The sequence below is a fragment of the Thamnophis elegans genome, chromosome 12, assembly GCF_009769535.1.
Source record: "Thamnophis elegans isolate rThaEle1 chromosome 12, rThaEle1.pri, whole genome shotgun sequence".
Lineage (NCBI taxonomy): Eukaryota > Metazoa > Chordata > Lepidosauria > Squamata > Colubridae > Thamnophis > Thamnophis elegans.
Window position 1 is genome coordinate 24,861,416 of NC_045552.1, and position 27,945 is coordinate 24,889,360.

At 39.8% G+C, this 27,945-nt stretch overlaps 1 protein-coding gene across 1 annotated transcript in view; it reads left to right on the forward strand.

Annotated features, from left to right (window-relative positions):
* The window catches only part of CSMD2 (CUB and Sushi multiple domains 2), a 735,331-nt gene that overhangs the window by 471,035 nt on the left and 236,351 nt on the right, over window positions 1-27,945 (forward strand). The gene's annotated exons all lie outside the window — the stretch shown is intronic.

Consider the following 27,945-nt stretch of genomic DNA (forward strand, 5'->3'; position numbering starts at 1 on the left):
ATGCATCTTTATTTACGATCAAAGATCAAACACAAATTTGTAACACAACTGTTAACTCTAAGAGAGCCCGTTCCATCCAAGGCATCATGCTGAATAATCTTTTGTCACATTTTCTCAGCAGCTGTCTTCTTAACACGATCACATAGGGCAGGGAAAGGCTACAAGCAAGAGTAGAATTTTAAATGGATGTATTTATCATACAGATATTTACATCACCCAATTGCCATAACTCTTGGCGGGTTACATCAAATTCACCACATAAATTGAAACATTGCACCTTAAAAATAGGCATCCCCATGAGTTATAAAAAGTAAAGTTTCCCTCTCATATATGTGCTAGTCGTTCCCAACTCTAGGGGGTGGTGCTCATCTCCGTTTCAAAGCCAAAGAGCCAGCACTTTCCAAAGACATCTCAGTGGTCATGTGGCTGGCATGATTAATAGCAATAGCAATAGCAGTAGACTTATATACCGCTTCATAGGGCTTTCAGCCCTCTCTAAGCGGTTTACAGAGAGTCAGCATATTGCCCCCAACAATCTGGGTCCTCATTTTACCCACCTCGGAAGGATGGAAGGCTGAGTCAACCCTGAGTCAACCCCCGATTTTCATGGGCCTTTTCCCATGTAAGATTGAGATTATCTTTGTAACGTTTCAGCAAAGTCTCACTCGCCATCTTCTGGCTGGGTTTTGGGCTTAAAGCGTGGTTGGAGCTGCTGTCTTTCTATAAATCTTGGTCTGTGTGTGGAGTGCTGCCTTTGTTTCCGTAAGTGGAATGATTGATTGTGTGGTTGCATCATGATTGGTACATTGGTGCTGATTGGTGCTGGCTGTGTGTCCATTGTTGTTTCGTGTTGTAAGGTCCTGGGTAGTGGGTGGGACTCGGTTGTTGACTAGGTTGGTTTCCAGATGTCTGGTAAGCGGGAGGTATCGTCACGTTATTCATGTTGTGGGGATGTTTCTCTATTTTGATAGCTTCCATAATTATTCTCTTGTTGAAGTGTTCTGTTTTGGAGATTAACCTGGTTCCTTCAAATTAATTTCATGTCCTGTAGCTTTAAGATGCTGGAAAAGGGAGGAAGTTTCTTCTTTTTTTCTTACTGCGTTCTTGTGTTTGCAATGCATGCATTTATTCTCCTATTTGTTTGTCCTATGTATGTTGCAGGGCAGATTTTGCATGGTATTTCGTAGATTCCTTGGTTTTCTAGCTGGATTTGTCCTTTGGGGTTTCTTAAAATGTTGGCTATTTTTTGGTCAATGTTGAAGGCTCTCTTGATATTGTGTTTGCGGAGAATTTTGCTGATTTTATCTGTGGTGCCTTTGATGTAAGGGAGAGGGTGATGCCATTGTCCTGTTCTGTGTCTCGGTTTTTGTGGGGAGTCTCCCTTTGGATTAGGTTGTTTTTCTTTGGAATCAGTTGGAGATTAATATCTTTGTGAGAGTGTGTAATTCAGTTTTCAGGTGGTCTTGTCAGCTAGGCAATTGGTTCTGGAGATGAGGGTCTTGGCTACAGAGTTGATCTGTACAGAATGGTGATGGGATTGTGTGTTTAAGTAGTGGTTGGTGTGTGTTATTTTCCGGTAGATGGTGTGTCCTAGGGAGCCATTGGATTTTTTGCAGATTAGGACGTCCAGAAAGGAAAGTTGGTTGTTTGCTTCTATTTCCAAAGTGAATTGTATACACACACACACACACACACACACACACTCTTAAGTTTTCATGGGTTTAGGTATGCTGGTCTTGTTGTAAGATTGAGATGGTCTTGGCAATGTTTTGGGGAGGTCTCACACCATCCACAGGCTGGTGTTTTCAGCTTAAAGTGTGATCGGAGCTGCCATCTTTTTATAAATCTTGATGGGGATGTGTGGAGTGTTGGCGTTGTTTCAGTAAGTGGATTGATTGGATGTGTGGCTGTATCATGATTGGTAGATTGGTGCTGATTGGTGCTGGCTGTGTGTCCATTGTTGTTTTGTGTTGTAACCAGCCCTGGTAAACAAATGAGCCCCACCCACCACCCAGGCGGTTACAACATAAAACAACAATGGACACATAGCCAACACCAATCAGCACCAATCTACTAATCATGATACAGCCATACATCCAATCAATCCACTTACTGAAACAACACCAACACTCTACACACACACACCAAGATTTATAGAAAGACTGCAGCTCCTATCACACTCCGAATCACAAGCCAAAACACCAGCCTGATGATGGCGAGTGAGACCTTGCTGAAACGTGTAGATAAACCACTGTCTGAAAAACAAAACCTCTGTATACTGTATTTTATTCCTGGCTAGTCTCAAAATAGTATTCACACTGTGCACACTCTGACAATCTATTTCAGAGTTTATAGATTAATTTTCGATTGTCATATTCAGAAATTCATTCCTTTGTTGGACCTTTGTTTAACCCCCAAATTTGTTGTTGTTGTTTTGCTTCAATGATACAATGATGGCAAGATGAGTATATTCTGTAATTCCATTGATATATGGTACTACATCCAGAGCAATCTTTGAAGGAAATATTTATTCTCAATGGTATAGGAGTGGTGACGTTCTTTTATTTACCTGACCTTAGTCTCGACTTAAAATCATCATCTTGCCTGAAGTCTGTAGTAATTATTGTATTCATGCCTACATGTATCATTATGTGTCATGCATTCTTGTATGAATCATGCCCCTTACTTTCTTATCATTAAGTGCCGTATTAATTATTTTGCCTTTTTTCCTACTTTCTGGCTTTCTTTTCCATTTTAGCCCTTTCAGAAATAACAGTAGCTAAATCTATAATTTATAGTTAATACTATAGAAGGCTATACCATACATTATTTCTTGGATGTCTTCTGAATCAGCACCACCACCATCAATCATTCACTCCAATCGTAACCTGGATTGAATACCCATCTGTTTGTTGTACATCTGTTTTTAGGTTGACAGCTAATTTTCAAAGAATGAAGCATTGAGGTATATAATTGTTTATTCCTTTCTAAGGACTGCTAAATTTTAAATCAACTGTGGTGGCTCCTTGAGCTTCAGGAAAAAATTGCCACAGCAAAGTAAAACTGCAGATTAAAATCCCACTGGGACTCTATTAATCTTGTTAAATTTGGTTCCTTGATTGTTGGCTTGAAAAAGAAATGGCCCACCAGATACTGCTCAAATAATAGGGAATAATTTCTGAAATCTCTTCTGAATCTCTTCCTGTGTTTGCAAATGCATATCCATGGCCAAGCCAGATGACCAAATCTATTTGTTGTGCACATTCTAAAGAGTAGTTTGGACAGCACTATAAGGGAAACTGTAGCTTTTTCTTAATATGTACAAATTACTAACCTTCATGGTTTCTCCTATTCCTACAAAAGAAAGCAAAATTGTTTCATTTATCACAATTGTGCTAGAGGCATCTTCAGAAGGGGGGAGTGTCAACAAAAGTCAAGAGAAAGTTGTGACCACCTCTTGACTTGTTTTGACCCTTCCAACAGATGCCTTTTTCATACACATAATTATTTCATTTTTCAATTACAATATTCAGAAGTAGATTACTCTGCATTCACCTTGAGAGTACTACAATTGTAGAATATAAATGAATGGGGAAAATAGAATTAAATATTGTTTTCCATGATTAGGCTAATTAAGCCTGGCTAAGGATCTCTCTTTTAATTTCAAGGAGGATTTCAACCCAAGCCTTTCCAGAATTATGCAGCTATGTGCAACATTAATACCAGATTTTTTTGGGGGGAGGGGGGAGTTCAGATGGCAAGTAGTTACCTTCTGCTACCTGGATTGATAGCTCTCAGCCTTTATTTGTATTAGCAGTGTTCCACAATATGATTAATCTGGTCATTGAATAACTCATGTTCTGCATTTGCACAATACAGTGACTCATAAAATATCCAAATAGATTCAGTTTATGTTGTTGTTGTTAGTTTGTGAAGTCGTGTCTGACCCATCGCGGTCCCATGAACAATGTTCCTCCAACCTTACTGTCCTCTACCATCCTCTAGATTCCATTTAAACTCATGCCTACTGCTTCGATGCCACATCCAGCCACCTCATTCTCTGTCGTCGCCTCAGTCTTTCCCAGCATCAGGCTCTTCTTCAGTGAGTCCTCCTGGCCAAAGTATTGGTGTTTCCTCTTCAGCATCTGGCCTTCTAAAGAGCGTCAGGGTTGATATCCTCTGGACTGACTGGTTTGATGGCCTTGCAGTCCCAAGAGACTCACAGGATTCTTCTCCAGCACCATAGTACAAAGGCCTCATTTTTTGGTGCTCAGCCTTCTTGTGAGCCACTTTTACAGCCATACATTGCAACTGAGAAAAAACAGTTATATAAACTACAAAACCATGTTTAAGTTTCACTAACATCTGGTTTTAAAATGAATTAGATGTGGAAAGTCAATGTAAATGATTTTATAGGTCTTTAAGGGATGTTCAAAATGAAGAGGAAGGGACCAGGGATTGGCAACTTCAGTGAAAAGATATTGCAATGTATACAGACCAAATTTACCAGCACCAAACTGAAAGAGAAGAGAGATTACCTCAGTTTGAGCTACGCTGGGAGAAAGAGGAACCCAAGATAATTTAAGCCTGCCATATTTTATAAGCGGCAGCATTTTTAGAGCCATTCAAAAGAAGCTGGTTTAAGAAAACACCTTTCTTTCTGTTTTGGTGAATAAGTGCCTATCTTTACATGTTTGAGATTATGCAAAAATAAGCAGCCCATCCTCCTCATTAAATTAAGGTTTCAAATAATTAGGTATTTTTCTCTTATTTCCTTTTTACAATTTTGTAGGTTATGTCACTTTTTTTATCTGATATACAGAGAAACATTTATGATTGAAATTAAACAGTAGATTTATTTTTTGTTCAAGTTGAATTGCAGTGAAATTCTAACCATTGGCATCGCATAAACTCCCTTTTTTACTTTAAAAGGGTAATGTGTCACAAATTTTTCAAATGTCTGGTACAGGGGATTTCTTTAATTGAAAAATCTTTTTTGTAAGGCAGAATTTTTTTTCTCCTGGTAATCATGATAACAATAACCAAAGCTGAAAAAGTACCATGGGGGGGGGGGTTGGATGGCGGAGGGTGAGGACATCTTTCTTTATCTCTTCCCTCTGATTAATAGGAGCTGAGAAGACCAGAGAGGCTGCAGATTTTTTAAATATTCAGAAATGTTTAAAAACACTGAAAGCAGATTAATGACTCTCACACATATCCTTTAGTCACTTCATCATTAAATCACTGCAAGAACCTTAAGGATTTTCACAAAATTGGTCCATATTCTCTCCCTTTCCAAAGAATTTTTGCAAGCACTATTTCCTTTAAGAAATGAATTGCGTGCAAGGGAATTTCTACTTAGCACTAGTTTTTTCTGTTTTGTTTTTCACTAGTTCTGGTTTAGTTCCTAGTTCTTTTTGTCTCAGTGTACAAATGTTTCAAGATATTTTGGCCTCAGGAAATATTCTCTCCAGGAAAGGTCCTATTACCTTTAAAATGATCACAATTGAAGCATTCTACCTTTGGCTCCAAAGTACTTTTCTATCGCTCCCAGAAAATTCACCAATATTTATTTTATTTTTTTCTTTGTTTGTTTTGTCAAACATGTTCAAGATAACAAGTATAGGTATGAACATAAACATGGACAAAAGAAGTTAATACAGATAAGTGGGGACATAGGACAGGGATGGTAGGCACGCTGGTACACTTACGCGCGCCCCTTACATACCTCTTAGGAATGGGTGAGGTCTATGGTAGACAGTTGAGGTTGAAGCTGTGAGGGTTTTGAGGATGTAACACAGAGTCGTGTAGCATTCCAGGCATTGACCACTCTGTTGCTAAAGTTGTAGTTTCTGCAATCCATTTGGAGTGGTTTACCTTGAGTTTGCAATCATTTGCCCATGTATTATTGTAGTTGAAGCTGAAGAAGTCATCGACAGGCAGACATTATTGCAGACAATTTTGGGTACTATGCTTAGATCGAACTTTAGGTGGTGCAGTTTCCAGTTTGACCAAGCCCAAAATTTCAAGCCTGGTGGCATAGAGAATTCTATTGTGGGCAGAGGATGGAATACTCTTCTCGTGAAATACTTCTGAACCTGCTCAATCGTGTTTATGTCCGATATGCAGTGTGGGTTCCAGGCGGACGAGCTGCATTCAAGAATTGGTCTGTCAAAGGTTTTGTATGCCCTTGTTAGCAATGCAAGTTAACAACTCTTAATGTTTTTTTTGGCAATGCTGTTACATTGAGCTCTGGGGCTTAGATCATAAGAGATGAGTACTCCAAGGTCCTTGACAGAGTGAGGGTCATCTACAAGATCATTTCTGCCCAAATTTATTGGTGTTCTGATATTTATTGCCAATGTGTAGGACAAAACATTTATTAGTTGAAATTCACTTAAACTTTGGTAGAAAACTGCTAAGAAAGAGAAATATGGTCTCCTGTTTTTTCTTATACACATAACACATTTGTTCAGTCACAAAATTTTGTCTGATTCTTCCCAACCCCATGAACCCTTAGCACACCAGACCAGTGGTGGGTTTCTCGCCCCGTTCCAAACGGTTCGGTTGGAACGGGGACGGCGGCGTCCTTGTGCACGTGTGCAGTGCACGCATGCGTACTAGCATCTGTGCGATGCTCCAGCTGCTCCTGGAGGATCGCACAGGCACTGCATGCATCCTGCACATGTGTGGAAGCGCAGAACTTGTCAAAACTGGATAAGGAGCGCGGGCGGGCGGCTGGCCCCTTCGCCGTTCCTGGAAGTTACTTACTTCCGGGTTCGCCGACCAACCGGTTTCGCGGGGACTGCCGCGAACCGGTTGAAAACCCACCCCTGCATCAGACCCTCATGTCCTCCACTGTCTCTTGGAGTTTGCCTAAATTTATGTTCATCGCATCAATCACACTATCTAACCATCTCATCCTCGGCCGTGGCCTTTTCCTTTGCCTTCACTCTTTCCTAGCAGCAGGGTCTTTCCCGATGAGTTCTCTCTCCCCATTTGCTGGCCAAAATATTTATTTAGTTAATTAGTTTGTCAAACAGGTACAAGATAGCAGGTATAAGTATGAACATGGACATGAAACAAAGGAAATGAATACAAATAAATGGGGACAGTAGGACAGGGATGGGAGACATGCTGGTGCACTTATGCCTGCCCCCTTTACGGACCTCTTAGGAATGGGGTGAGTTCCACGGTAGACAGTTTGAGGTTGAAGCTGTGAGGGTTAGGGTTAAGGTTAGGGCCAGGTTGATTTCCTTAGGACATACATAAATACATGCACAAACATAAAACAAAACTGAGTATTTGGTACAAATCTACCTTCTTCCCTTCAGCCCATCCAAATAAAACTCCTTTGGACAATCCAACTTACTCCTCATCACCCTAATTAAAACAACACACATTATTCAAAGTGAAGCCAATAGAAGTTTGTCAGCCTCTGTTTAGCCACTAAAAGATAAAATGCAGCCATTAGCCATTTGGCAAGGAGAAAATACAAGCAAAGACATGACAATAGGCCCAGTTCATTATAGTTATATGTTTAAGAAAGCGCATCTGAGCATCATTATATTCCTGCTTGTTAATTAGCATGAAATGTCTGCTGTGGGCTGTAGGTGATGGGCAAGGACCAGGAGGAGGCAGGCAAAATGTGGAAGGCAAACGTTTGCAGGTGGAATAAACCAGCCTCGCTGTAAATGGATTGGACATCCAGGAGATGGGTCCAATTAAAGATCCTCTTTGCTATGGGAAGCCAATGGACCTCATCAGCCACAGTGTGGTAAACGCTCCCTCTCGATGGCTGAGCAAGATCCATATTCACAGTTGTGCTCTAAACATTTTTTTCTTAATTGCCTTCACTATGCCACCATCTGGCTTCACACCTCGTTAGCTGAAGCTGCTGGTCTCCTTTCTGATGATGGCATAATGGCAGAGGATGGGGAGCGGTTTTTGCCTTAAATCGGCATGGAAGTGCATATCAGGAGCTGGAATACAGTTGTTTTATTTGCTGGACTCTGAGTAGTAGATTCCTTGCACGCTGCTCAGGGAATGCCATGGCAACTTTTTTCTAGGGCTTCTCATGGTATTTGTCTAACCATCCATGCCTGCTATCTACAGAATGTTGGAACCACTTTTGGGAATGGGAGGGGGGAATGTGATAGAGGTGTATAAATTATCATGGCAAGTCCAAGGGAGAGATACAATTTGGCTTCCGCCCATAGCAGCTGTTTGGAATTAAGCCCAGGAGGACTGGGGAAAAGGGTGGGCAATGTAGAAAGCTCAGCCGCTTGATGAGCAGAAGAGATAACTTTATATTTTGAAATAGCCAGAAATCCTGAGGAAGAGAGAAAGAGGAGTAGGAAAAAAAGAGTTTGCAGTTTTGGGAAAGATGATAGTCGGGAGGAACGTGTAGCCTCCATATTCTGGAAATTGATACTTACATATTGGAAGAAGGCTCTACTGTCTTCTCCCATAGCAAGCAGAGATTGATATAGATATTCTGCGTTTGAGCCTCTGTCTTGAGTATCCTTGAAAGGATGTTCACACAGTGCCACTGTGGACAGAGATGGGTAGGAAGGAGACTGTCCCCCTGTCTTTTATAACACCAAATCTAATGATATTCAGGTAAACTGAATGCTGGCCTTTCAAACCAAACCAACAAAATTGTTCCTTTACCCAAGATGGGTTTGTATTGTAAAATTTAGCATCCCAAGAGGTGGAGATGACTTTACAAGAAATGTAAAATAAAAACATGGAAATTGCATTGGTTTTCCTTTATTCCAGCTATAATTCAATTCTAAGGATTTATTTATATACGATTTAAAGTATACTCTCATTTTCTTCCTTGGAGAATATCCAATATGGTTGGAAAACAGAAATAGGAAAGGAGATGCTATTGTGGTGACTTTAAATTGTTCTTCAATAACAGTAACAGTAAAACAGAATTGGAAGGGACCTTTGAGGTCTTCTAGTCCAACTCCCTGATCAAAGGAGATCTTATGCCATTCCAGACAAATGGAGGTCCAATCGCTTCTGAAAAACCTCCAGTGATGGAAAACTCACAACTTCTGTAGGCAAGCTGTTCCATAAGAACTCCATAATTCAACTGTACAGATATTTTCTGTTGTTTCTATCTAATTATCTCTTCTCTCTGATAGGTATGATAATGAGGGTGCGCCTGTTATCTAATTAGCCTCTAGATACCTTGGACCATTCACTCTTTAAGTTTCTATAATTGGGCAAAACTTGTTTGGTTTATAATTCAACATTCAAATAAGTGTTTTAATTGGAGTTATAAATTGTTGGTCACTGAAAGTTAGGTTTGTCAAGATGGATGAATGGTTCTATAAATTTGTTTAATTATTAAATATATATCTATCTTGGTGCAGCTTGAAGTTGTTATACAAACTGAAATTCTGTATTCTGATTTTGGTATTTCCCTGGAAGGTGGCATGCCATTCAACACACAAAATATTGGAATTAAAAAAATAAGTATTGTATAAATTGCATACAACATAGAATACCGTATATTAGGAAAATGTGTTTAGAAAAAATAAACGTATATTGAGGAAGACAGTTGCAAAATGTTTAAGTAGATGGTTTTTTTTAAACAAAAATCCTAGTGCTTAAAGGTATAAATATCAAATATACTTGTACTTAGAGGTTAATGTTATAGAAACAAAACAAATTTACCTCGCTCTGTTCATAGCAAACATTATTTTAAAGAGGACAGTTTCAGATCTTAATGAAAATTATTACATTGGTTTCATTACAGATTTCTTTTCACATGAGTAGCAGGTACTGCTTTCAGTGTTGGCCATAGCTTTGTACTCTGTGTGTGTCTGTTTGTGTGTGTCATGTTCCAGGACAGAATTGTTACCTCTTTTTCCTCATTTACTAATGGCAGTAATGCCTTGGGGAGGATTGCACATATATTGTCACACTGTTTTGGGGAACAAACTTTTGAAATGAGACCTTAGCTCCCTCAAATTTTGTATTTTTCTCCATCTGGGTCTGCCCTTCAATTTGTACTACAAACAGACCTAGCCTGTAGGTGGGTGGGTGGGTGGGAAATAAGGACCACCTTTGGTGGGAAGGTAACAGTGTTCCGTGCGCCTTCGGCCTTTAGTCATGCTGGCCACATGACCACGGAGATGTCTTTGGACAGTGCTGGCTCTTCACCTTTGAAACAGAGATGAGCACCGCCCCCTAGAGTCGGAACAACTAGCACTTATGTATGAGGGGAACCTTTACCTTTACCCTGAGCTTATTCTACGAATCATTAAATCAATGTCAGTGGTCAATTTCAAAACCTTTTGTCAGAAAATTATTTCAAATACTGTATGTTCTAGAAAAATATACTTAAAACTAGTAAATACACAAATAGACTTGGAATGCCAAAATCAACCAAATAATTTTATCATATCCAATTGCGGTATCTCATATTTAACGTAATATTCCTAAGTTCCAAGATTTGGGTTGTTTTCCACAACTTCATATAGACGGTTTTAAACTGACATATTATGTAAAGAGTGTTGGTTGTTTCACTTTAATTACTCATCCTGTAAAGCAGATTAGCAAAGACCCCTTTAGGGTCAATAAATATTGCTTTTTCCTTTATTGCATTTTCAACCTGAATTCAGACCTACTTTCTCCTCTTTGAAAATTCCTACTTATTTATTGAAACTGGGGGGGGGGGGGGATTGAACGTTGTATCATATACAATAGAGATGTTGTATTATATATATTATTTTAATTATCCTTCACTCTTCTGAATTTATCTTCAATCAAAGAGGACAACAATTCTATTTTTCCCCCTTTTTGGTAGTTCATTTTTTATTGTATAAAAGATCCAATTAATACATTACAGAATTCAGATATCAGTTAGGTACACTGGCATTTCTACAAAAGAAAACACACCTAAATTTTCCTGATGCAATAATTTGATAACTTAAAACTTTTAAAGATAAGAAAAAAAAATGCATTGGTATAAATTTGAGGTGTTAATCGTACAGTTCCTTCAATTGTACAGATAAAACTAAGTGTGGCACTGATAGGCTATCACAAACTGCATATAATTATTTTGTAATATAATCAGGATTTCTATTTGTAGCTTGATGTGTAATACTGAGATCTCCAGTCTAGAAGTTTTACTGTTGATGAATATTCCAAAGTACGAAATAGAAAACAAAACAAAGATTAAAGGGAGAAAAGCTGCTTTGAGAAATAGATAGCTTTATATTTAACTGACAAGATAGCAATTCTTGAATTTCATTTTCTGTTTTTCTTTTTACATTGTCTTTACAACCTCAAAAATGCAAAGAACTGGCATTAAATTCATCTGATTAAGTTGCAGGCATTGTGACACTCCTCTCCTCTTCCTTCCTCCCTTTCTTTTGTTTTTCTCACTGCAGTTTCCTGCTTCTTCAATTTCACTAGTCCATCTGGGATTGTGCTCTCCCCGAATTACCCCGAGGAATATGGCAGCAGCTTGCACTGCGTTTGGCTAATCATCGCAAAACCTGAAAGTCGGATCCATTTGGCTTTCAATGATTTTGACGTGGAGCCTCAGTTTGACTTCTTGGCGGTGAAGGATGGTGGAACAGCTGAATCACCCACCCTTGGGACCTTCTCTGGAAACCAACTCCCATCTTCTCTGACCAGTAGTGGCCATGTTGCCAGGTTGGAATTCCAGACAGATCACTCCACTGAGAAGCGTGGCTTCAACATCACATTTACCAGTAAGTCAACAGAAAGCAAAGGATGGTACTATATGAACAGGTGTGCAAGGAAGCAATCAGGGCTACCTCTTTGTTGTTCTCAATCAGAGTGGCAGCTAGAAATGCGCAGATCAGTACAAATGCTACTGCTGGTAAATCAATATTGGATCAGATGGGGTTTGTTTTTGTTTTCTCCAGGATATTTCTCGTGTTAGAAGGCTTCCAAACTTAACCAATCTTAAATAGTCAATTAAATAACATGTTTTCCTGAAAATAAGACCAGGGTCTTATTTTCTTTTGACCCTTGAAATAAGTGCTTGGCCTTATTTTCGGGGAGGTCTTATTATTTTTGAGGTGCAGGAGGCGGCAAGCATGGTCACCTCATGGCTGCTGCTGTGTTGCAATATTTTCAGGGAGGGCTTATTTTCAGGGGAGGATTTATTTTAGTATATGGGCTCAAAAGCCCGATTGGGCTTATTATCCAGGGAGGGCTTATTTTCAGGGAAACAGGGTAAGTCACGGACATGCCACAAAATAATGCATGACCCTCTAGCTTTGTATGTATGAGAAGGAATCATTTTGGCTCTACAAAGGTTCTACTAGGATGGAGACAATATCCTGTTTGTGGGGAGGGTGCACACTCAGCATCACAGCCATTTGTGAACAATCAAGGCTTCCAAAGGAGATTTGTTTACTTACTTATCAAATTTGCATGGTCTCCAATCTTGGACAAAGCAAAAGGGGGTGGTTACAATAAAATCCACAAAAAACATTTTTACAAAATCACATTAAATAATAAAACATACATAGAAACATATAGAAGGACTACAGTGGCAGAAAAGGCTCGTCTCTTGTGTCCCACCAGTAAAATGTCCCTCCTGAAAGATCTGATGGGATAGCAGAATAATAGTGTTGAAGGGGACCTTCATTTGAGTCTTCTAGTCCAATACCATGTTTAAGCAGGAGACCCTATATCATTGATGGCTAACCTTTTTGTCATCACGTGCCAAAAGTGCCCATAATGCAATGCCCGTGCGACACCCCCCCACACTGCACCCCTCTGAGCATGTGTATGCAATCTCCCATGCTCCATCCATTTTGGGCCTAGTAGGCCTCCCTGCAGTTTTTGCTCCTAGGAGCAAAAACAGGCCAGCTGGCCAGTGGGAGGCGCGCGGGCATGCATGGTAGAGCTGAGCTAGGGCGACAGCTCGCATGCCCAGAGAGAGGGCTCTGTGTGCCACCTGTGGCATGCGTGCCAAAGGTTCACCATCACAGCCCTATATCATTTGAGACAAATGGTTGGTCAACTCTCTTCTAAAAAACCTAAAAAGTGATGGAGAACCCTCAACTTGTGAAAGCAAATTGTTCCACTGATTAATTGTTCTAAATTTGATTTCTAAATTGATTAGAAATTTATCCTAGGTTGGTTCCCTCCTTGAGTAGTTTCCATCCATTGCTTCTTGTTCTACCTTCAGATGCTTTGGAGAATAGTTTGACTCCCTCTTCTTTGTGGCAACCCCTGACATATTGGAACACTGCTATCATGTCTCCCCTAGTCCTTCTTCTCATTAAACTAGACATACCCAGTTCCTGCAACTGTTCTTCATATATTTTAGGATGGGTAGGTGTAATCAGGGAGTGGTAGTCCTTCAAATAGCTCAGCTCTATGCTATTTAGGGTTTCAAAAATGAAAACCAGCACCTTGAATTGGGCCCAGAAGCAAACTGGAAACCAACCAACTTAGAATGCATCTACCACATGCTCTTGAAATTTAAAACTGTCCTGTGATCCAAGAGATCATAACTACGATACGTTCACCATAATTTTAACATATGGAGCCTCTGTGCATATCTTCCTTTAATTTATGTTACGGAATATAAATTGCTCGAGAATCTTTTTAAAATGCAAATTGCCCTTCTTTCATTGTTTGACATGTCAATTTATCCCGTTCTTTAACGTATTTTTCCCTGTTGTATATTCTCACTGTCTTTCCTAATATAGCTAGCATTATTTGTTTGCCACTATCTGTTCTGCATCTTCTTTTCAGATAATTTTCAGGTAAATTAAACCTCGTAAGTGAATGACAAATGTCAACATCGTTTGATGTTAATATGCTTTGCAGCTGCAAAGTTCTACTGACTCAAGGGATTCGTGGCATATACATATTTGTAGCTTTTGAATATTTAATATTTAAGCTGCATATTTTGACTAAAATCTGATGTTTTCACATCTTTGCAGAATGAGAAATACCATAAGTAGGAGCAACAATTAAGTTAAAAATGTGTCGCACGTTTCTCTGAATTGATTGACGTGGCATATTTAGGTTCAGTTTTAATTCTACAGTACGGACCTCAACTTACAACTGCAACTGAAGCCAGAATTCCTAGTGCTAAACAAGGTGGTTGTTAAGTGGGTCACACCTGATTTAATGATCATTTTCCTTTAGTTTTCAAAGGAATCATTACAATTGTTAAGTGAGCCATGCAGTTGTTAAGCAAATCCACCTCCCCCATTTGCTTGTTGGAAATCAACTGGAAAGGTAGCAAATGATGATCACATGACCCTGGGATACTGCAACCACTGTAAATATATGTGGGTTGCCAAGTTCCTGAATTTTGATGCATCATAAGTGTGAAAACTAGTCATCATTCACTTTTCTCGATGCCCATCGAACTGTCCCTAAGAAAATAGTTGTAAGTAGAGGACCTTCCTGTGGTTGCCAAAAGTTACATACATACTTCCGTAATTTTCTACACACACACACACACACACACACACACACACACACACACACAAACACACACACATACATACAATATTCAGGAAGATAAGTCAAAATTGTGGGATAGGAGTAAGACAAGAGCTAACCTGCCCCAATCTATAGATGGTAGGTAACATGAAGAGCTAATTTTATTTTTTGTTAAGCTTGTAACTTGCCCAATCTGTAGACGGTAAGTAACACAACAACTAACTTTTAATTAAAGTTTTGATAATAGTTTAAGCATTGTACCCCTGAGGTTGACAGTGGAAGATAACATCAAAAATTGATTATGCTGCCCCCAAAAATGTTCCACTAGACTAGAGCATTAGAATATGTATTTTCTGAATCTTCAGTGCTTTTGAACAATGGGATCACATGACCCTGGGATACTGCAATGGGAATGTCTAGGGAAAATAGAAAATAGTGCAATATTCAGTCCATTCACATAGAAAAAATTAAAACCAATGCAAATTGCAATATGTCTTAAAATTATACTAGTATACTACTACTGTGAGAACAGGCTCATAGTACAAATCTTAGTTATGAATCATCGAAGTCCTTAAATTTAGCACTATATAAATTTAAACTGACCATTGAACCATATATGATTTGGGGAAAAGGTCAAAACCCCAGATATAGATTCATTTGCAATTATTGTAAAATATATTTAATATGTGGTAAACAATTGCAGCCCACAAAATAAAGTTATTGAATTTTATATAAAGAGATATATAATACAGTTTTAACGCTGGCCTGTGACCATAATAAAATTGATTGATTGATTAATACAGTTTTAATGGATTAAAAATGCTTTTATTGCTTTATTTGTTTGTTAAGTTTGGAACCTGCCCCAATCAGTAGACTGTAGGTAACATAAAACAAAGTAAAATATATTAACAATAAACAGCTAGTCCTTGACTTATGACCACAATTGAGCCTAGAAATTTGTAAGAAATTTGTAAAGTGAGTTTTGCCCCATTTTATGCTTTTTCTTACCACACTTATTAAATGAATCACTGCAGTTAAATTAGTAACATGGTTGTTATGTGAATCTGGTTTTCCCATTGACTTTGCTTATTATGTGACCATGTGGATGGGGCAATGGTCACAAGTAGGAAAAATGGTCATGTCACTTTTTTCAGTGTCAATGTAACTTTGAATGGTCACTAAATGAACCATTGTAAATTGAGGACTAACTGTGCCAAAACAAATAACAAATTCCCATCCACAAATGGATTCACATAAACATTCAGCTGGAATTAAAGGTTTGGTGAAATAGATTTCTGTACTAACTTCTAGAGGGAAAAAGTCTGAACAGGAGGTTTATTATTTATTCCACATAAAATATTTGTCTTTTTTAAAAAATAAAACTAATAAAAACTAATATAAAATAACAAAAAATAAAAAGAAATCAAAGGGAAAGCTAAAAGTACAAGAAAGGGGTGGAAGTAAAAGGAAAAATAGAAAAGAAAGGAGAAAAGATACAGCTTCCAATTTTCTTTTCAGTAGTTATAAATGCAATTATAAATTTACTTCTTACTCTACATCTAACTTTCTTCTTTCTATCATCATCCTGTCTGATCATTAAAACCATAAATCATGTTGGTTTGTTTATTTATTTTTGTCTTTTATACAAAAGGAGTTTCCAGTCGATAGTAAACTTAGATATTATTTTTTTCTTGGATCAAAGAAGTCAGTTTAGCCATCTAAGTCCCATTATCTTCACCAATCATTCATCTATTGTGGGTAGCTCCAAATCTTCCCATCTTTATGGAACCAGACCCACATTTTGCATGGAAGGCCATGCCTTGCAAGCACTCTGCTTATGGACAGATTTGATTTTGACAAAGCAGTACCTGATACATCTTGCTACTGACTTAGGCCTAGAAATCTGATGGTAGCGAGTGCAGTGAATTCATGATCACTGTTATCCTGCAAAGGCTGAATTGGGAAACTAGATTGTCCCACTAAGACTCCTAAAACAACCAAATCTATATATATACTGTGTGTGTGTATTCCAGCATAACTCTGGAATTCCTTGAGCAATTTCAACCAAACTTGGTACACAGATGACTTACTCTCTAGAAAAAAAATACTGTGGGGGTAAGGTACCCCTAACACCCCTCAGGGTCTATGTCCTGTTAAGATACAGCCTGTTGTGCCTTAAAATGGATTCTACTGTACTGCTGTAAAATGGTTTCTACTGTACAGCGCAGTGGAGTTGCCATGGTAATGGCTTCACAGTACTCCACAACGGGGCTCCCTCTGGTAAGGGGGAAAACCCAACATTAGAAATTACGTTTGGTCTAGATATTTTCCCCCTATGAATAAATACCCAGGAAATGCTGGGTTATCAGCTACTACATTATAAAGTGAAGAAACAACTTTATTGCCTATAGCAAAAACACGAGCAATAATTATTCTTGGATCCTCTTAATTCCAAGCTTTTCATAGTGAAGTGCATGGCAGTTTCGCATGACAATTTGCACTAAAGCTTTCTCCTATAATTTTCTATGGAACATGATTAGATTGACTTGGCAAGAATGATAAACGACCTTTGTTACAACAGTGGTTGACAGCTCTACAAAATTAATGGGATTTCTGGTTGGCGACTGCAAACCAGCTATTATTAAAAAATAATTTGTCATACTGGATTAGAGGACAAGTTGATCAAAGTCACTAACCTATATTTGGGGTGGGGGTTTGAAGGGGCTTTATTTTGTCATTTGGTTGTTGCGGGGTTCTTGGTCTTTGCTCAAATTGTTGTTGGTAAAGTTTTAAAAGTGTAGATTTGGATTAGGCGTAAGAAAGTTATCCTTGTCACCAGGGGTGGGATTTTACCAGTTCGGACCAGTTTGGGTGAACCGGTAGCTCTGATGATCAGCTGGGAGGGAACCGGTTTTCCCTGATGATCAGATGGGCCCATCTGCCCACCCACTCTATTTTCCTACCTTTATCTTCTCAGCTGATTCGCATGGCAGAGCAGATCCCCGCATTAATCAGCTGTCTTACTCCTCAAAAAAAAAAAAAACAAAAAAAAAAAAACACGGAAGTGAAGATTTTTTCAAACTGTGCATGTGTGTGCAGCACACATCACACATCACACATGGGCATACACACCCACAAAGTGTATGACCACCAAACCGGTTGTTGAACAAGGAGGTTTCCACCACCGATTGTCACCATATGCATGGAACAGCTACCTCAAGTCTTACAGCCTACACTTTGCATGTGGCAAATTTCAGATTCATCCCCTCACATCTCCAAATCGAATTGGCAAAATATTCCTGCCTAAAACTCTGGAGACCTTCTTCTTGCAAATAATCTTACTCTTCCAAAAAGGAAAATATAACTACAAGGACAAGAGCACCATCTGATTATTATGAACTGTCTCTCAGCTCTCCTGCTAGATAAACTGTCGTACATGTTGTTATTGAATCCTCATTCCATGAATGCAATATTCCATTTCAAAAGCTTCTGTTCTTGCTGTAGTAAACCTAGATGCCAATAACAGAAAATGGATTAAGTTTAGGTAGCGAGTTATATTGAAGACACCAGCAAAAAATGCATAGAAATCCAATAAATGTTGGTATTTAAAAATTCCTACGTATTTAGATTAAAATGGGGAAAAGAAAGACAAGCTACTATAGGGCACAAACTTCATAAATTCGTACCAATAGTCCTGTAGCTACTCATCCACCTAATGAAATGGTATAATTGATATTGTCAAACCTTGAAACATTTTGTTTGATAAAGTAGTGTACTTCTAAGTTGAGAATGTCTGTTTTTGAATGTAAATATAGTCCACTTCAAGAATACTGAGAGTATTTTAAAGGTTCAAGAAACATCTCAAACTGAAAAGGGCAAATGTAAAGTTAGTGAGGGAGGGAGGGAGGGAGGGAGGGAAGGAAGGAAGGAAGGAAGGAAGGAAGGAAGGAAGGAAGGAAGGAAAAAGAAAGAAAGAAAGAAAGAAAGAAAGAAAGAAAGAAAGAAAGAAAGAAAAGGGCATGCTAAAGACCTATATTATTGGCATGTGTTAAGGGAAGGGACACAGTGGCTCAGTGGCTAAGACACTGAGCTTGTTGATCAGACGATCGGCAGTTCAGCAGTTTGAATCCCGAGTGCCACATAGCAGAGTGAGCTCCCATTATTTGTCCCAGCTTCTGCCAACCCAGCAGTTCAAAAGCACATAAAACATGCAAGTAAAAAAATACGGACCACTTTGGTGGGAAGGTAACAGTGTTCTGTGCGCCTTCAGCATTTAGCCATGCCGGCCACATGGCCACAGAATCGTCTTCAGACAGCGCTGGCTCTTTGGCTTTGAAACGGAGATGAGCACCATCCCTGAGCTAGAAACAACTAGCACACATGTGGGGGGGGAACCTTTACCTTTACCTAACGCAAGGGTTCCCCCACTAGTGGGCCATGAGGGTTTTGCAACCAGGCCACGGAAATGGCTGGTGAACACATGCACACACATCCTTACTTGCTTGAGCAGCAGGTGAGCATGGGTGTGCTCCATTTAAATGAGCAAGAGGTGTGTGTGCACACTGCCCACACAATTGGAGCTGTCTGAGCACTTGCTGGCTGCTCGCACGTAACCATCCCCTCTTTCCCCTCCCACCGGTCCGCAAAGCCAGAAACGCTGAGGAACTCTGTGTTAAGGCACTTGAAATCTTTACTTTTTAATTTGGTATTCAATACCTGCCCATTTTCTCTGGGCAACGTTTATGTCATATGAGTTATGGATTAAATATTTGTAGCTAGAGATGCACAGATTTTATTGTTATTTTATGGTTTTCTAAATCACCCTAAGGGCAACTATTTCTATTCTGTATCAAGGCCAGACAATGGAATTGAATATGACTATTCTGACTTGATTCTGGATATAGACATTCCTCTAATTATCTTCTGCCATGCGTATTTATTTTGTTAAACAAATTTATGTAGCCACATAAACACATTTATGTAGCCACCCAATTCAGACACAGTGTGACTCTGAACACATCAGTTCAGGGAGCCTCACACTGAGAGATTGTGGGCAAATCAAGTCCTTTTATCTTACTCAACAGCCTTCTCTTACCAACAGTCAGCCTTCACATAAGTCTTAGCACCCCAGATACTTAACCCCGTATCTGACTTACTTGGTGATAGGTTCTCAGATATAATTAACTTTTTTTCTTTATTGCAAAGTAAGACATCAATAATATGGTGTATACCATTTTAAGATCATAAGAATAAAAACCTACATTCTTACAATGTAGAATCTAAGCTACTTCTGTCAAATAAACAAGTTTGTTGAGAACAACCTCTAAGCCACAGTTCACATCTGTTACTCCATCATATGGGTCAATCAATCAATCACATATTTATTACAGTCAATACCAGTATAATTAAAAATATTCAAAGAATATCTAATTAAAAGTTCTGGAATAAAATAATAACCAATGACAAATAAATTTATGTTGAAATCATAATTTAGCAGCCTACCAATCAGTTGCACATAAACAAGAGCGTAACCTAAGCAATAATCAGAGGTGATATTCAGCAGGTTCTGACCAGTTCTGGAAAACCTGTAGCAGAAATTTTGAGTAGTTCGGAGAATACTCAAATACCACCTCTGACTGGCCCCACCCCATCTATTCTCTGCCTCCCGAGTCCCAGCTGATCGGGAGGGAATGGGGATTTTGCAGTATCCTTCCCCTGCCACGCCCACCAAGCCATGTCCACAGAACCGGTAGTAAAAAAATTTGAATCGCACCACTGACTATAATGTATGAGTAATTGTTGAATTGTGAAAGTCTATAGTTATTAGGTACTAAACTACAGCAGGGGGATAATATTAAAAGATTTGGTGCATTAATTATATAAAAGTATTATTATGGAGTTCCAGAGAAACTTTTGTGTTGCTGTGCAGAATCTAGCTACCTGCGCTATGACTACTATACATTCATATTTTAAGCAACCACTGAAGATTAATGCTATCAGACCGGCCAGGATACCTATTAATTATCAGAAAAATAAATTTTGTTTGAAAGTCTCTATAAAAAGAGCAGCAAAGAAGGACATATCCAGAGGTTCTCCAGAATCACAGGGACCGGTGTCTTTCAGTCAATGGTGACCATATGGGTCTATTGCATCATATAAACAACTGACTTCACTCAGGCAAGCACTCTCACATCCTTCTCACTAACTAGAGTCTTCAGGTCCACATTGAAGATGCATTTCGGACTGGCAAGATTGCTAAAAGAAGGCAGGAAATAGCAAAGGTACAGAATAGGATGTTTTTTGATGCCCATTAAAGTGTTAACCAAACTTCATCTCTGAAGACAAGAAGCATAAGGCAAATGCAGAGGACCATTTTCTTTGGGGTAAAAGGCATTTGCTTCACCATGTCTTGTTGTTTCTTTCCAGCCTTCAGACACAATGAGTGTCCTGACCCAGGAGTGCCGGTCAATGGGAAGCGGTTTGGTGATAGCCTCCAACTTGGGAGCTCAGTCTCTTTCCTGTGTGACGAAGGCTTCATAAGGACCCATGGCTCAGAAACAATCACCTGTGTCTTGAAGGAAGGCAATGTGGTTTGGGATAATGCAGTCCTGAGATGTGAAGGTAAATTGCCATGTTGCTTGCTGTTTTCTTAGTTATAACAGTTAAGAGAAGGAAATAAATAAATATAAGAAGTACCTGAGGAACAAATGGATGTGAATTTTGTATGCAAACTGATGTAACTACAGAAGCATCTAGAGCCCTGGGGGAGGGAGCAAAGAAGGGAAGATAGTAGCTATGACTACATGATCAAATCCCCACCCTGTGTGATGGGGTTGGAAATGGGGGTGGGTAGCTATGGGTTCGCCCAGGTTCGGTAGAACCCCTAGCTAACGTTATGGGTGGTTTGGAGAATCTCCAAATTCCATCCCTGGCTGGCCCCGCCCCACCCCTCCCACCCCACCCTGCTCCTCCCAAGAGTCTCCACATGGCCCATTTTGGATGCAAGGTAAATGCATGGAGCCTCGGGGATGGAGAAAAATGGGCCTCCCAGAAGGCCTCCAGAGCTCAAGGGAGGCACTTTCACCCTCCCAGAAGCTTGAGGAAAACCTCCAGAGCCTGGGGAAGGCGAAAACACACCCACACATACCATTGTGGTGCAGGAGGCTGACTAGGTCATGCCCACCATGGCCATGCCCACCCAGCAAATGGGCAGAGAACCTGTTGCTGAAATTTTTGATGCCCACCCCTGGTTATAAACACATGTAAATAAGTGAGCCGTCTTCTGTCATGTGGTTGTGGACAGCATCTTGACTTTTTAGCCCCTTCCCTCTCTCCTGGATATCCCTGCATGACTTACAGCTGCTTTGGTAGAATAACCAGCTCAATTGGAGGGAAGTGTTAAGAGGGTGGTGAGCGTAGAATCGTCGCACTGCAGGAAGTGACACAGGCCTGACTTCACCCCCAGAATCTTGGAAGCCTTGTCTGACCATTCCCATGAGAATGCAGTCAGTTTGACAACATTCATAGGTGACTAACAACACTACTTCTGCTTGAGATGATTCACGCATAGTTCTACTTGCTTGCACTTGACAAGCTGCTAGACTAATTTTTTAAAAAAGTATTGCACTTATGTTTTCTCTCTGTCTCTTTGGCCTTTTGTTCTATTAAGTTTTCAGTGGGATCATTTATTGCTATATTTAGATTCAGGTAGGTTGCATTAAAATGTTGTGAGATAAACCACATCTCAGTATTCAGTATTTTTATCAGTGTAATTCCATGCCTTCTTGATTTCTTAATGGAGTTTGGAAATGACTAAAGATGAAATCATCCCAAATGGAAAAGAATTTGGTTTATTGATCCCTTGAGCTTCACTGAAGTCAGCTTTAGTTAGCTTCATTCCCTTAATTCTATACAGAAGGCAAAATTGCCACATGAAATATTCTCCCACCAGGAAGGAGGTAAAAAGCTGTAAGGGAGAAATCATATCCCTCTGGAACACCCTGCCACCAAGAATGTTAATGGCAAGCATAAGGACAGATGGATAGTTGCAACTGAAATCCTACCCAGAACGCTCCTTGCCCAGGGTTTTATTAAGTTCATTCATGAACTCAGCTGCTGAGCTGTGGGTTCCCCAGGGCTGGTCCAGTGCAAATTCTATGATGTGAAACAATTGTCCCATCAATCAATTTTGAGGTTCTTGTTATTAGTTTTAGTTCATTCAGGAAGATAATATTTAATTTCAAATATTGTGTCAATTTGCATCCAGACAAAAAATATGACAGTCACTCCAGAACTGATGCTCCTTGCTCCAAGTTATTCTTCTTCAGTCACAGGACGTGTAACATTTGACATTTATCTGTTCTGCCTTTTCATTTCTTTTCAAAAACAAGCATCAACATTGCTCACAAACTGTTTGCAGCTTTGTTTACTTCACTCTTGTTAAAATCTCTTCTGAGTGGGTCATAGAAGCTTGATAGTTCATGTACCTTCTCACTCTTAGTTTAAGTGGTGGAGGAAAATAAAAAGTATCAAAACTGTTTCAAATTCCTTTTTATTCTCTGACAGTTTTGATAACCTCATCACTATCAATGTGTCCTCCTTTACCACCCATCTCTCTTGCTTGCCTTGGACTTGCCCTCCAGTGTGAGCTCAATTAAATGCAATTTATAAGTAGCTTCTTTTTTAATTAAATAAGGGGGAAATCTGTCTAGAATATTTAAGGCACTGTTTGATGTTTAAGGAATAAAAATCATCAGATGGGCAGAGCAAAGCAGTTGGGATTGGAAAAAATGGGGTGGAAATGTGTTGCTTTCAAAAACTTGGGAGGCAATTGGTGGATTATGATTTGGAATTTGGAAATTCTACCATTAGAACACTGGGGGGGGGGAATTGGGAGATTATGCTTTCAAGAAAGGATCCAGGAAATAGACAAAATTAAATTATTTTTAGTGAATTTCTTTCTGCTCAAGCTATCAATTTTTTTTCCCCTAAAGTACAATAGATATAATCTCTGTCTCACAAGGGATAAAATACAAGGCATTTCCCCCCAAGGTTTTTTTCCCCTTACTTCCCTAAGAACCACTGGCTTAATTAACTCCTAGCCAACCTTTGTTAAGCCATCAATCATTGACAGGTGATGTGTTTTACCTGAACCAAGTCTGTGTTCATTCCTGGCTCCTGGCCTGAAATCCTGACAAGCCCTTGTAAGTCAGAATCAGTCATGCTGACCTAACTAAGACCCACATCCCAGTGGTGGGATACGACTGGTACACCCCGGTATGGGCGTACCGGTGCCTGTTGGGAGCACCAGGTACCGTTCCGGTACGGTGCTCCGGAGTGCCCACCCACCCTCCTTACCTGTATTTGAGCCGATCAGGGTTCCACGCATGCACACGGAGTGTACGGAGCCTGTGTAATGTTCCGCCAAGCAGCTGGAGCATCGTGGAGCATCACGAGCATGTGCGTGCTGCGTGCGTGCATGTGATGGACGCCCGGCCCCGTTGCACCATTATACCCACCACTGCCACATCCCAATTTAATCCAGAAAGTCTGAGGCAGTCCAGATAAGGCTGAGCTACAACTCCCAATGGGCTTTCCTAGCAATACTGATTGTGGGCCAGCGAAATCTGGAGGGCTGCAACGTAACATAGATGACCTGGTGAGTGGCAAAGAAAGGCTGCTTTGTCTCATGGTGACCTTCTGTTCGTGGCCACTGGACATGAACATGCTTGCAACCATTTTGCAAGCCATTCAGACTGCAGGACCCTGATCTCCCCCACCCCCCGGCCTGGACATTCGAGGAACGGTCTGAGACATTTAGGATCAGTCTTTCAGCTTGGTTGATCCCTGGATTGTTAATCAATATGAAGAGAGCCTTCTGTGACAAAATGAAGCAGAAGGGAAGTAAGACTATAAGACACACCAGACTATAAAACACACCTAAAATTACAGGAGGAAAACAAGAAAAAATAGTTTTTGGCCTCCATGTGTCGCATTTTCACTCTCCCGGATGCCAAAATTACTATACAGTGCTCTGCATAGCCCATTTTTGCCAAAAATGGGCCTGTTTTCAAGCCTGTTTTTGGCTTGCAGAGTGCTTCCGGGGTCTGGGAAGGCAAATATGTGAAGTGTGGATGGCTTGGAACCCCCAAAACAAGCCATTTCTTTGCGAAAATGGGCCCATTTTTGGAAAAAAATAGGATTTGTGGAGCACTGCAGAGGGCTTCTGGGGGCCTGGGAGGTTGAAAATGTGATGCACGGAGGGTTTGGGACGCCAAAAACACTCATATTCAGTCTATAAGATACACCTAAATTTCCCCCCACTTTTGGGGTGGGGGGAAAGGTGCATCTTATACTCCAAAAATATGGTATGCTATTGTTCTCAATAGCTATCAGACTCCTGAATGTGAAATAATATCATAACTATGTGGTACGATGGGCTTGCAGGGGCGGCACAATGTGTAATATGTTCACACTGGTGCAATAAGACTGGGTGTTAGGGATTTTTTTTTCTTTTTTTTGTCCTCACTGTGAGCTGTATTGTGGGCGTGGGGGGGCGTGCACTGAGTGAGCTCAACCAATCTCATTGTACATATCTTGTGCACTGACAAATAAATAATTCAATTTTCTTTACAGTATTGCTTTTTGCACTAATATTTATTTTTTTATTTTCTTTATTTCCCTCCCTCTCCTGGATAGCTCCCTGTGGTGGCCACCTGACCTCACCAAATGGAATGATCCTATCTCCAGGGTGGCCGGGATTCTACAAGGACTCTCTCAACTGTGCATGGGTCATTGAAGCTCAACCAGGGTACCCAATCAAAATCACATTTGACAGGTGACCAACAATTTAGTCATGTCAATAAAATTACATGATTGGGAATGCTCGATATGTCAGCCGGGTTATAAATTGTCCTGGGGTGTCCATGGTGTTTTCTGAGCTACAAGTATTCTCTTAAGGTAAAGGTCCCCTTGCACATATATGCTAGTCATTCCCAACTCTAGGGGGCAATGCTCATCTCAGTTTCAAAGCTGAAGAGCCAGCGCTATCCGCAGATGTCTCCGTGGTCATGTGACCAGCATGACTAAATGCCTAAGGTGCACGGAACACTGTTACCTTCCTACCAAAGGTGGTCCCTATTTTTTTTTTACTTGCATTTTTACATGCTTTTGAAGTGCTAGGTTGGCAGAAGCTGAGATGCGTAACGGGAGCTCACTCTGCTACGCGGCACTAGGGATTCAAACCACCAAACTGCCAAGCTTTCTGATCGACGAGCTCAACATCTTAGTCACTGAGACACCACGCTCCTAGTATTCTCTTACACTGGTATAAATACTTATTTTTAGAAAAAATAAAATAAAATTTACTATCCAGGTTCATTTGTTTCTCTCTGCTTGTGCATATGGGCATGAGGTAGTTAAAAACTTGAAAAAATGTTTATTTATTTTTCAAAAAAGTTATCATACACGTTTTAAAAGATGCTTCATTGAACTAAATGCCTTCCTTCACTGTTGAAAGCAAAGCCAAGTGTTGAATTCTGTTTCTGAGGTTTCTTCCACCATGAGGCTAATTTAGCCATTTCTGACTCTTTAGTGCCTAACGGAGAGAGATGGGATGGAAAATCTTCAAAATTTATTTTGATTTGAAGTTTTTTTTAATTTTTTTTCTCTTTCAATGAATACATCAAAGAAAACATTTAAACAAATAGAAAAGGAACCATGAAAAAGAATGAAAAGTATATTTTACTCTTTTTCATGTTCCCTTGTGTATATATATGTATACAGAGATATACACATGCAAACACATATTAATACACAAGGTTAAGAGGCTAAAAATCACTGTTGTACAATACACTGCTATCAACAGTCAATGTCCTTAGAAATATGTTGTGATTTAGCTATCACATAAAATTGAAATATAGATTGTCTGCATTAATAAACCCAAGTTTTGGTTGCCCAAAGTTGGTCAACCCAAGTCCAAAGATGACACAATGAAATCAAGTTGAGTCCCAATTCTTTATTTGCTCACATCTAATAGGCAGAATCTTGCCAGACAAAAGCTGTAACCTTCTAAGCTATTAGATATACCCTGGGAGATACTAGTGTGCGGCTACCCTGAACCTCTTCCTTCCTCCCCCATCCAGCTGGGGACTATGCAGCCTGTCAATTTGGGCTTGTCTCCAGAATGTGCTGCCTTCTCTCTGGGAGAGAGCTCTGTGCTGCCAAAATTCCCCTCACTGTTTCTCCAGGTGCATATTCCATCACAAGAATATTAAAAAAATTAAAGATAGGTTTGAATGGGAATTGATATATCTCTTTTTCATGGCATGCTTGGCTTTCTCCAGACTTTCCCACTACAATTTATGTCCTTTTTCTTTGTGCCACCCACTTTCTCTTAATTTTCACTTAATCCAGAGCATTTTGGGCATTCTTGATGAAGTGAAGATAAAAGGGAAAAAGCAACTGAACAGCTGGAGGTTAATACTTTTCCTTTAGTATGGATAACAAGAGCCAACAAAGGATTCTCAAAGGATTCCCGTCAGGTGCAGACAGCGAGTGCCTCTTAGGGAAGCGGACATATTCATAATGGTGCTCAGTGGTGAAATGCAATTCCCAGGGAGGGAATTAATTATTTCATCTAGGCCATGTTTTTCTACCCCTTGGGCGTTTCTGTTCTTTGCTGCTCTTTTAAAATTGGTTCTGTTTCATGTTTTATTCTCTGTTCAGGGTTATTGATCTTAATTTGCCATTTGTTTTAATCACAGTTTATGGTGTTGTTTTAGAAAGGATTCACTTTGTTTTGATTCTGTAAACTGCTGTGAGAACTTTCAGTGGTAGGAACAGTTCATAAATATGGAAAAGGGAATAAAATTAAATGGGGGTTTAAGGAGGGGAAGATAAGTTCAGCTCAGTTGGGGAATCCTATTTAACCCTCAGATAGAAAAGAAATAGTCCACAACTTATAGCCAATCATTCAATGACAGTTCTAAGTTACAACAGACCCCCCCATCTAATTACCCAGTTTCAAAGTTCCAATGTCATCCATCCCATAGTTCACATGACTGCATTTTGGACGCTTGGCAGCTGTCCCACATTTTTGGCCATTTGTAGCACCCAGGGGTCATGTGACCACAATATACAGAAGTTTTGCTAAAAATCAGTGTTTACTTCTGGTTTCCAACAAAAACATTGTTGTTTTTAGTTGGAAAGTCATGTCCAACCCATCGCGATCCAATGGACAACATTCCTCCAGGCCTTCCTGTCCTCTACCATCCTCTGGAGTCCATTTAAGCTCACGCCAACTGCTTCTGTGATTCCATCCAGCCACCTCATTCTCTGTCGTCCCCTTCTTCTTTTCCCCTCTATCTTTCCCAGCATGAGGCTCTTCTCCAGTGAGTCCTTCCTTCTCATTAGGTGGCCAAAGTACTTGAGTTTCCTCTTCAGGATCTGGCCTTCTAAAGAGCAGTCAGGATCTATCTC